Source organism: Sciurus vulgaris (genome assembly GCF_902686455.1).
Source record: "Sciurus vulgaris genome assembly, chromosome: 4".
NCBI lineage: Eukaryota > Metazoa > Chordata > Mammalia > Rodentia > Sciuridae > Sciurus > Sciurus vulgaris.
The window spans coordinates 48,430,152-48,440,157 of NC_136464.1; the positions used below are offsets into that span (position 1 = coordinate 48,430,152).

A 10,006-nucleotide genomic window follows, 5' to 3' on the forward strand; every position below is an offset into this window, starting at 1 on the left:
CCAGAAGCAACATGACACAGGGGCCTGTGCCTGGAAACCTCAAAGAACAGACTCACAGAACCTGGCTCTGGTTTCTGAGGAGGAACAGAGACGCTCCCTCATGTCACAGCCAAACCCAAATCCTAATCCAGCTGGGGTGGGGAGGAGGAACACTGAGAAACTAGGGAAGGACAGAAACAGGGTAGTAAGTAATGAAGACGCATGGGATAAAGTCAAGCACATCCACCATGAGAGCAATCCGATTCCTCCATCAACGAGGGAAACCACCACATGAGGTTTGCTGTTGCCATTTGCCATCCTCTCTCCCCCCACGCCCTGCCATGTGCTGATTTTAAGAGAGGATGAGAAGAATTCAAAATCAAAGACTGAGCAAAGGAAGATAAAAAGAAAAACCTAAGATGGAAATATTAATATTAAGTTGAGGCCAGGGGCAGTGGCGCACACCTGTAATCCCAGCAGCTCAGGAGGCTGAGGCAGGAGGATCAAGAGTTCAAAGCTGGCCTCAGCAAATTACCAAGGCAACTCAGCAAGACTCTGTTTCTAAATAAAAAAAAAAAAAAAAAAAAAAAAAAAAAAAAAGGCTGGGGATGTGGCTTAGTGGTTGAGTGTCCCTCGATTCAATCCTCAGTACCAAAAAAATAAAAAAATAAGTTGAGGACATTTTGATAACCCTGACTCAACAGGCGGAGGACTTTTTTTCAGTCATTTGCCTTTACATGGAAACAGAGGACTTGGAAAACTACTAAGCTCTCAAGGTCCAACAAGGCTTAGATTTCTCCAATCAGTTGAGGCTGTTTATGAAACTTAAAGCACACTAGGGTCTGAGTCTCCATACCTGAGGTTTGTCCCTCACAAATTTTTGTGTATTCACTGATTCAAGTACAAAAACAGCCTATTTTGCTGCCTCAAAGAAATATGGAAGTGCAGGTTAGAGTTACGCAAATCCTTCAACCTAAGGAAGGGGCCTGAGAAGTGGTTCTGCCATGGTTTTGAAAGACCCTCGGTGAGGATCTCCGAAGACCCCCGTTCCCGAAGGACGACTCGAGACCACTGGCTGCAACAGCAAGAGGTTATTTATTGGTCACACAGGCGCCTGCGGGCACATCAGCTTTCGGGTAGCTGAGCGTGCCGGGCTAAGTTTAAGGCAGTTTATATAGGGTTGGGGAAGCGAGAAGCGGCTTACAGAAGCAGACACATGGTTACAGGGTTCTTATTGGCTGGTTTAAATGAAGCGAGGGGTGAGATCAGGAATAGGACTGGTGGAAAGCTGATAAACCAGATAATAGCTGACTTGGCTGTCTAGGGTACACAGGGTGCCTCCCAGAACTTTCCGTCCCTCCCTTGTACCAGATGTTCAACCACAGATATCCCGTATGGCAACCTAGGGGTACTGACCTTTCTTTGAACTCTACTTGTTTGTTTCAAAGCCTTGTGAAATGGTGTTACACTTTGTAAGATGGCGTTACAGTAGCCAAGCTGGGGTCTTTCATTCCCCCATTTTCTTTTATCAATGAGTAGAATCATCTACTTGAGGAAGTCATGGAATCTCGGTCTCCAGTTGTTCTAACCTCTGATATTGATGGGTTAAGACTAGGGTTTGGATGATAGATAGCTTGTCTTTCATAAACTGCACCAAGCGGTTCAGAACGCAGGGCCCGAACATGAGTATTAAGAGGGAGTAATTATAGGTCCAATCAACGAGGACATCTGGGTAGTGAACCATGGGGATTTACTGAACCAACCTTTGAACCATCCTTGTTGTGATTCGAATAGCTTTTGTCTCTGGTTTAGTCTTTCCCTGAGTTTAGCCATATTATCCCTAACTAGCCCGGTGTGGTCCGCATAGAAGCAACATTCTTCCTTTAATGCAGCGCAGAGTCCCCCTTCTTTTAGGAATAGTAGGTCTAGTCCTCTTCTGTTCTGTAGAACCACCTCCAAGAGTGATGTGAGTGATTTTTCTAGAGCACTGACTGATTCTTCTAGAGCTTTGATGTCAATATGCATGGCCGCCTGTAACTGTTGAAAGTGTCTACTTTCTATAAGGGTCGTGGCGCCTGTGCCTATTCCAGCGGTAATTCCTCCCATGGTAATGCCTCCCAGGAGTAAAGCCAAAGTAAGGGAAACAGGCTCCCTCTGAAACCGTGTTCGTTCCTCATATTGACTATAGACATAGTCGGGCTCATGGTAGGTGACCTTGGGCCAGAGTTCTATGAGGACACAGAAATCAGAGGTTTGATTAAGCACTGCTGCTGAGACACAGGGTGTTAACCCAGTATTACAGGCCCATAGGGTTCCATTAGGGGCTGCCAGATAGTAGGAGCCAGTGTATACTTCCTCTGTCTGATTACATAAAGTCTGGTGGGATGGTGGCACCTTCCCTAAACATGATCCTGCTCCTGAGACCTCGGCTAGAGTTAATTTGTGTTGGGGAGTGATGCAGCTGCTAGGTGGGGATGTGTTGTTAGAATAATTACCTATGACGGCTACTCCTTCATAGTAAGGTGGTTCTTATGGGGGTCTGTATAGTTGAGAGCAGAATAAGCCCCTTGAACTAGGTTTAACAACCTGTCTCCTGTTCCCAGGAGTTGGGGAACAGTGATCTGGGCACTAGAGCCAGTTGAGGGAAGAGGGGTTGTTGGCGGGGGTTGTGAGGGTTCAGGAAGAGCCTTGGGAGCAGCTGGTTTAGAGGGTAACTTTTGGTCGGATAACACTGGGTTGGGCCCTATAGGGAGGGTGAGCTTTTGTACACTAAGTTTAATCTTAAAAGTGACACCTTTATCCTTTCCTGAAAGATACCATCTGAGGCCCCAAGTATATCCCCTTTGCCACTCAGTGGCCTGGCGTCCCTTCGTTGTAAATGTAATTTTGAGGGGCAACGACAAAGGTTTTTCCCATTTGGCATATCCCTGATTAGTCCCTTTCTTATAATAACAAGTGTGCCCATCAGAGTCAGGTTGGGTATAATTTCTTTTAACTGTAATTAGGTCCCAGGAAGAGGAGGGTTGCCAGTAGGCATCTCCTGTAGTTTCGCAGCCCCACTCATAACAAAAACATACCTCATATCCCCCACACTTGTGGGCGGTGGCCTGGTTTCTACCATCTTTGGGGCAGACATAAAAATCCGCTTGAGCTAATCTGCACCTGGCGGTAGGGCTGCTACACCCGGGGGCTGTCATCTGTTGGTGTCTTTCTCCTGCATATGACTTAAGGTCACGGGGATCAGAGGCCGGGATGTCCCAAGTGTCTAGTCCAGCTGCTAGTTGGCAAAAATCGGGGTAGAGTGTAGGCCACCAGGTATTAAGCACATGGTTGCCTTTAGTTTCCCAAACAATTTCCCCGCTCTGGGATAGGATTTGCCATTCCAGAGAGTGCACCTGATGTGGGCTTTTGGAAGACCCCCTGGTTGTTGTTCCTAGCCCCAGCAAGATCCATATAATAGTTAAGGGGCCCCGCGGGTAAGTCTTATCTTTAAAGGATTTTGAGTTCACTGTATTCTCCATTCCGGTGTTGTTGGTTCTGTTTCCTCAGTGATGTGGGCGGCTTTGACGTGAGAGGCGTGGATCCAGGCTGCGATGCCGTCAACTTTTAGTGCTGTTGGGGTGGTTAGGAGGACGGTATAAGGGCCCTTCCACCGAGGTTCTAGATTCTTGGTCTGATGTCTACGAACCCAAACAGTGTCCCCTACTTGAAAGGGATGTGGCACCACCTGCTGGTCCTGCCGGTCTTGGTAGGCTGCAGCGAGTGGCTTCCAGACCTCTCTCTGCACGATCTGCAACGCCTGCAAGTGAGCTTTCAGAGAGGGGCTGTTAGCAGAGTCAGTAATGTTAGGGTCAAAAAAATGGATGGCTGGAGGTGGGGCTCCATATAAGATTTCGAATGGAGTTAATCCATGGGGGCCTGGAGTATTGCGGGCCCTGTATAAGGCCATTGGTAAGAGGAGCACCCAATCTCTAGAGCCAGTTGCAAGCGTTAATTTAGATAAAGTCTCCTTAATTGTTCTGTTCATACGCTCTACCTGTCCTGAACTTTGGGGTCTATATGCACAATGTAACAACAAAAAAGACTAGGCCACATCCTTGAAGGTTGCAGGCAATTCTCATCTTTACCAAGCCTCCTAAAAGCCTGCAGACCATTGGGACAGCCATGAAAGGGGAGTTCATAACCATAAGCAAGACCTGATCACCAACAACCCCACATAAAGAGGAGACATGGCTTGAAGGCCTTCCTACTGATGTCTGCCTCTCAATTTCTGGGTCTTAATGTCTTATAAAATGTACTTACTAATTTTAAGACTGCAAACGTAAGGGATTCTCCCAGATCTTTGCCCATATATTCTCCCCAAACAGATAATGGAATTTAAAGCCAAAGACCAAAATCATTAAATAAGCAACAAATGACACAAGGCATGATCCACAAGGTAATCTTGATAAACCTGTAAACACCAAACATGAAACCAAAGTTCACAGAGCCAGAATTCACGCCAACATAAATAGAGCTTGGCTTAGAAAAAATTATAGTGAGAATTTTTTATATACCACTCAGAATTTGACAGATGGACAAGCACATTTATGGCTATAAAGAGCAAGTTCAAGTTAAAAGAGATATCTAAAAGTCTGTGTCCCACAGAGAATACATATTTTCTTCTTTCAAGTTCCTCACTTTATTTACTATTGATTGTGTAGTTGGTCACAAAGAAAATTTAATAAAGTCCGGTAAGAAGAGAATTTTTGCACATCACATTCACTAACCCATAAAACTAGCACTCAACAATGAGATATAATTATACTCCCCATAATACTATCTACTTGGAAATTCAGAATCCTACCCTCTGTATAATCCTTGGATCAAAACTGATTTAGAAACTATGGAAAAATGAGCACTTCATTCTAAAACCCACCAGCTACAACTATATTCAAGGAAGATGTTGAACATTACATGCTTTTTTAATTAAAAGACTAAAAATAAATGAAACAATTTAGATATTGAAAGGAGAGTAACAAAACAAATCAAAAGTTAAAAAGAAATGAACAAAGGCTGGAATTAATAATCAACTAATAGGAAAAAAGGTAAAAAGAATAAAATATATATATTTAAAAAATATATATATATATAACATTTAAAATTCCAGCACATCCTGTTAGAATCCCATTCATAACATCTAATAAAGACATACCACAAGGCTTGCGGTCTGTGCTTGATTTGGAAAACTTAATAGCACAAAAATGCCAACTCTTCCTAAGTAAATATATATCGGGAATATTCTAAGCAGGGAGGGTCCTTCTGGGTTATACTCCAAAGCTGATTCAAGTCAATAAAAACAGTAAATGATCTCAATACCCATCAGTGAGGGCAAAGTTGAATAAATCATGGTAATTCCGTGTTATAGAACATTCCACAGCTGCTGACCTGGCATCAGAGGAATCAAGAGCTCCTGTCAGTGATAAACTAGCCACACACACAAGATGCAGAATAAAGTGCAGAGCAGGAATTCAATTTGTGAAAGAAGCAAACCTTTGCCGGTGCCCGTGACTACATGGGGCACGGAGGGAGCGGGGAGGGTCCAGGCTGCTGACATCTACACGCCTACTCCTCAGTGGAAAGGGAGCAGGAGGATGAGTTGAGGAAGCAGGATCCACAGCCTGTCTACACCCATGCCCAGGATGCTCACCTCCTCTTCCCCTCACCCATTCATTCCAATCTGGCTTCTGCTCCCCTGGTCCCCCAAAACAGTTGCTGCTAAGACAGCTGCATTCTCCTACCTGTCACTGATGGTGGCAGCAATGCCAGGCTGTCCACAGGCTCCTACTGATGCAGGCTCACTTGACTCCTGTGATACAGGTCTACCTGGCTTTCAGTTCCCCCCTCAGGCTGCTCTCCTGCATGGGCTCACCTTCCTTTACTTGGCTGTTAGGGGAGAGTTCAACATCACTGAGTCCTTGACTAAAAATATAAATATAACCTAGACAAAAACATCTGTCTGGCCCAGACACCTCCTGAGCCCCAGACCCACCGCCTACTTGGTGTCTCAAAGGCACCGTGAAGACAGCACGGCTCAAACTGATTCATAACCTTCCCTCGCTGCAAGCTGGGTTCTTACCCACCACCCAGGCTCATGGGACATCCAGAAGGACGAGCACACAGGTGGGTGGCAGGGGTCTCTCCTTCTGTGGATGTAGCACAAACCTAGGCAGAGTGGGGACTCACTACTGACGAGTTCAACAGAAACGTGCCTTGTCACCTACTCTCTAAAAATAGCCGTGACCTTTGTGGTAGACACTACAAGCTCACATGTGCTATCACCAGCCAGCCCCAATCTGCCCCAGAGATGCCACGCCCCGGGCTTAAGGCGCCATGTACTCCCTGGCATCCCTGTGAGCAGCCTCCAGCTTCTCTAGTCTCACCCAGACTGCTATCTCCTCACTGTCCTCCAAGCCAGCTGCCCTTGCCCCAGGGGTGAGGGGCAACGCCCCTGATTTCCTCCCTAATCATCCACTTATTTTCTGCTTAGCAGTGGGATCCTCAGGAGCATAAGCCCCCAAAAAACTAGACACTAAGAAATAAGAATCAGGCTTCAACACCACATGCTCTGGCCCCAGCTTCATGATTCTTGCTCTAACACACCCACGATATCAGTAAGGTCATTACCACTCCCCAACTGATCTCAAAACCCTTCTACAAACCTCTTGTCATCTGATTCTCCATTTGAGGCAGCCATCTATCATCCAGAACACTGGGGCCATGTGGCTAAATGGCTTGTCCCAGGTTACCCAGCCCAGAAGAGAACTCTGTTCCCTAACTCCTTGGTTGCCCCCCACCCACTACGGCCTCACATCAGCACAGGCAGGGCCAGCTGTGGCTCTGATCACTGCTCAGGCTGTTTCATTAGGATCATCCCTGTAACAACCAACCATGTATTATGGAGATTAGGGCCAGCAAGCCTAATGTGGAATGGTTTCAGTGGTTATTAGAAAGTTCCATAAGGAGTTCAACAATTCCTTTTACAAACACAAACTCCCACCAAGAAAATCTGTCTCTTCATTTACCCTAAGAACCTTCCTACCTGAGTATCATTAAATTCCTGATGTTCTAGGAACAATGGGATCAGAGGGCCTTGTAAAGAAAGACCCAGAGAAACCAGTCTGCCCTTGGATATGACTGTAAAGAGCTCACACCCAGATTCCCCCAGGATTCCCTGTGGGACCAACTGCCAGGAACTGCTCCAGGCTTAAGAGGGAAGAAAGCAGCTAGGAAGAGAGGAAGGGAAGCTCCAGGGCCTCTGAAGATTCCAGTGTGGATTCCTGCACGCACTGGTTTCTCTTCTCTATTCTGCAGAGTTCCTACTGTCATGCCAAACTCTCCATTACCTTCCTGAGTCACATGACCAAGGCATCACTGATCAATCATGGCCTTCTGGATAGAGTAACCAGGATGGACCCTTCCTGTTAACCTTGTCCTGGCTAACTAAAGGGGTCAAATGGTCAAACTTAGTTCTCAGCTTCTGTCCCACCTTTCAGTCTGGATTCACTTCCAGCTGACCCTCACTGCTTTTCTCTACTTATCCACTATATATTCTCTATATATCCACTACTTTAACCTCAGAGAAACTACCTCCTTTGCCTGCGTTAGAAACATAGTCCCCACCCTGCAGAGACAGAGGACAGAGCAGGAGTAAGACACGCGGTCATACAAATATTATCTACCAGCCGGGTACACTGGTGCACACCTGTAATCCCACCATCTTGGGAGGCTCAGGCAGGAGGATGGAAAGTTCAAGGCCAGTCTCAGCAATTTAGTGAGGTCCTGTCTCAAAACAAAAAATAAAAAGGGATGGGGATGTGGCTCAGTGGCAAAATGCCTCTGGGTTCAGTACCTAGGACCAAAGAAATACTATGTACCAGAACAAATGAGACCAGAACTCAGCATGGATTCACTCAGTGCCAAAGGAGCAGAGGAGGAAGACTGCAAGCTCGTTCTGTCCTTCCTGCTAGGGAGCAGGCATCTGATGAGTGGTGAATAATGGGCAAAATCAGGGAAGGAGGGCATTCAAGAGGACAAAAAAACATGGGGAGATGGATCAGAAGGGCAGTTTAACTTAGCTGAACCTTCCACTGCATGAAGACAGTAATGGCTATTATTATATTATTCACCAGCACCTGCATCTGATTACTTCTGTACTGGGCCCTGTTTTGCACACTTTATGCCTGAGTGACACCTACCCGGAACACACAGGTATGGTGACCTGTTCTGACTGGTCAGGACCTGAACACTGTACAGTTGTTAAAAATATTAATTCACTGAATCCTCACAATAAGCCAAAGAGGTAGGAATCAAAATGATTCCCATTTTACAGATGAGGAAACCAAAGCACCAAGATTAGTGAGATTTGGGAGGGAGTCAGGAAGACAAGTAGTGAGCACCCAATGCCAGGACAACACCTCTTCTGGTCTCCCTTGCCAAGGAACACTGCAGCACAGACAGTGCCTTGAGGGAAGGGGATCTGTTAATACCCCTGGAATCCCCAACAACTGACTACAGTAAGAAAGGAATGAAGGAACATAATGAGCACCAGTTACAGGTGAGTAAGATAATCCTCCCTGCCTTGAAAGCTTGTAGTCCCTATTATGTGGGCAGGGCGGCAGGGAGCAGCACTAGAAGGCCACTGGAAGGAGCAGACGGGCAGGCTACCAGGATATTCAGGGTCTGTCCGCAGATGCTTCGTCTCCATAGAGAGGACACAGGTTTGAAGGGGCAGGGACAGAAATGTCCTGAGAACGTTCTCAGCTTCAGTTAGCCCTGGCTAGCCTAGCTTTGCCCCTTCGGTCTCTAAATGAGGAACTTCACTTCTCTCCTTTAAACTAACAGAACCGCTTCTAGAACATTTTAAGCCTTCAGAAGGCTGGCTTGAGCCCCAGGGAAGAGACGAGTGCAAGAATACCTCCTGAAACTGGGATAAGGGCTGGGGGGTTTGGGGACAGCACGTGGGCTCGATCCCGCATTCTCTCAATCACTTGGGAGAGTGCCTTACAAATAAACTGCAACGGTGGCAGCTCCCAGGAACTGCGTCCTCCCAGTTCCGGAGGAAAGTTCCTGAAGGCAGCTTTCTCTCCTTGCTCCCTAGCGCACAAGCCCTGTCCGAAGGGCACCCACACTCTGGAGAACTCAGTTGGACCGCAAGGGCCGGGCCACCGGCCATCCCTCGCACCAGCCAGTCGTCTTCTTGGCACAGGTTCACGACCCTAAACCCTAGCAAGCCGACACTGCGCTCCTGACCCGACTGCGCCGCATAATCACGTGCGCCGACCCGGTGTGGGGGGGCGTCCTGTGCACCCTGGACCCCCAAGAACGGCGGCACCCTCCCTCCGCCGCGGCTACTGGGACCCAGGCCCACAACTCTGCCCCAGGCAGTGCAACCAGGAAGAGTCGGGCCGACCCGGGACTCACGCGAGGCAGTTCTGGGCCTCTGGCGGGGGACGCGACGCACTGCCGCCACCCGGTCCTACACACCTGGCCCGCGGACGCGAGCTGCGGCGCCTCTCTCCGCCCGCACCTGGGCTCTGCCTGGAGCCCCGTCTCACTCCGGCTTTCCGGCACTCGGGATCCGCGGGAGCCGGCCGTCTGGGTGGGGCAGGAGGAGGAGCCCGCTGGGCGGAAAACTCCGCGGGTGCGGCCGTCCCCACGAGCCCCGGGGAGGGGACTCTTGGGTAGGGGCGGAGCCCCGCCTCCTCGGGCCCCGCCCCCAGGTGAGGCCCAGGACGCGCGGCAGACGGGGATTGGCCCTTACCCGCAGAAGGAGAAAGCCCGGGACTCCCGAGGCCAGGACAGGTCCTGGAGCCCCGCGGCTGCGCCCCTGGCCCCCTCCCGCTCCGCCCCGCACTGGGCTCCAAGAAGGAAGGCATTTCCCAAGCCCTCTTTAATCCAGTGCTTGTCGTTAGTGACTCTAAGAGGAAGAAAACTTTCTACGTCAAAAAGGTCACACTCAAAATGGAAAGGGGGAAGCAGGTAGGTT

The 10,006-nt window shown here is 48.4% G+C and overlaps 1 protein-coding gene across 2 annotated transcripts in view; it reads right to left on the minus strand.

Annotated features, from left to right (window-relative positions):
* ANXA11 (annexin A11) overlaps positions 1 to 9,615 on the minus strand; it is a 45,934-nt gene extending 36,319 nt beyond the window's left edge. Inside the window, exons 1-2 of one of the 2 annotated variants that reach the window (XM_079136083.1) lie at positions 9,505 to 9,615; positions 5,760 to 5,904 (exon numbers count right to left, since the gene is read on the minus strand). The gene's annotated coding sequence lies outside the window, so the exon portion shown is untranslated. The remainder of the gene's footprint in view (positions 1 to 5,759; positions 5,905 to 9,504) is intronic. The other variant, XM_079136082.1, reaches the window with a different exon arrangement.
* Between the last annotated feature and the right edge of the window lie 391 nt (positions 9,616 to 10,006).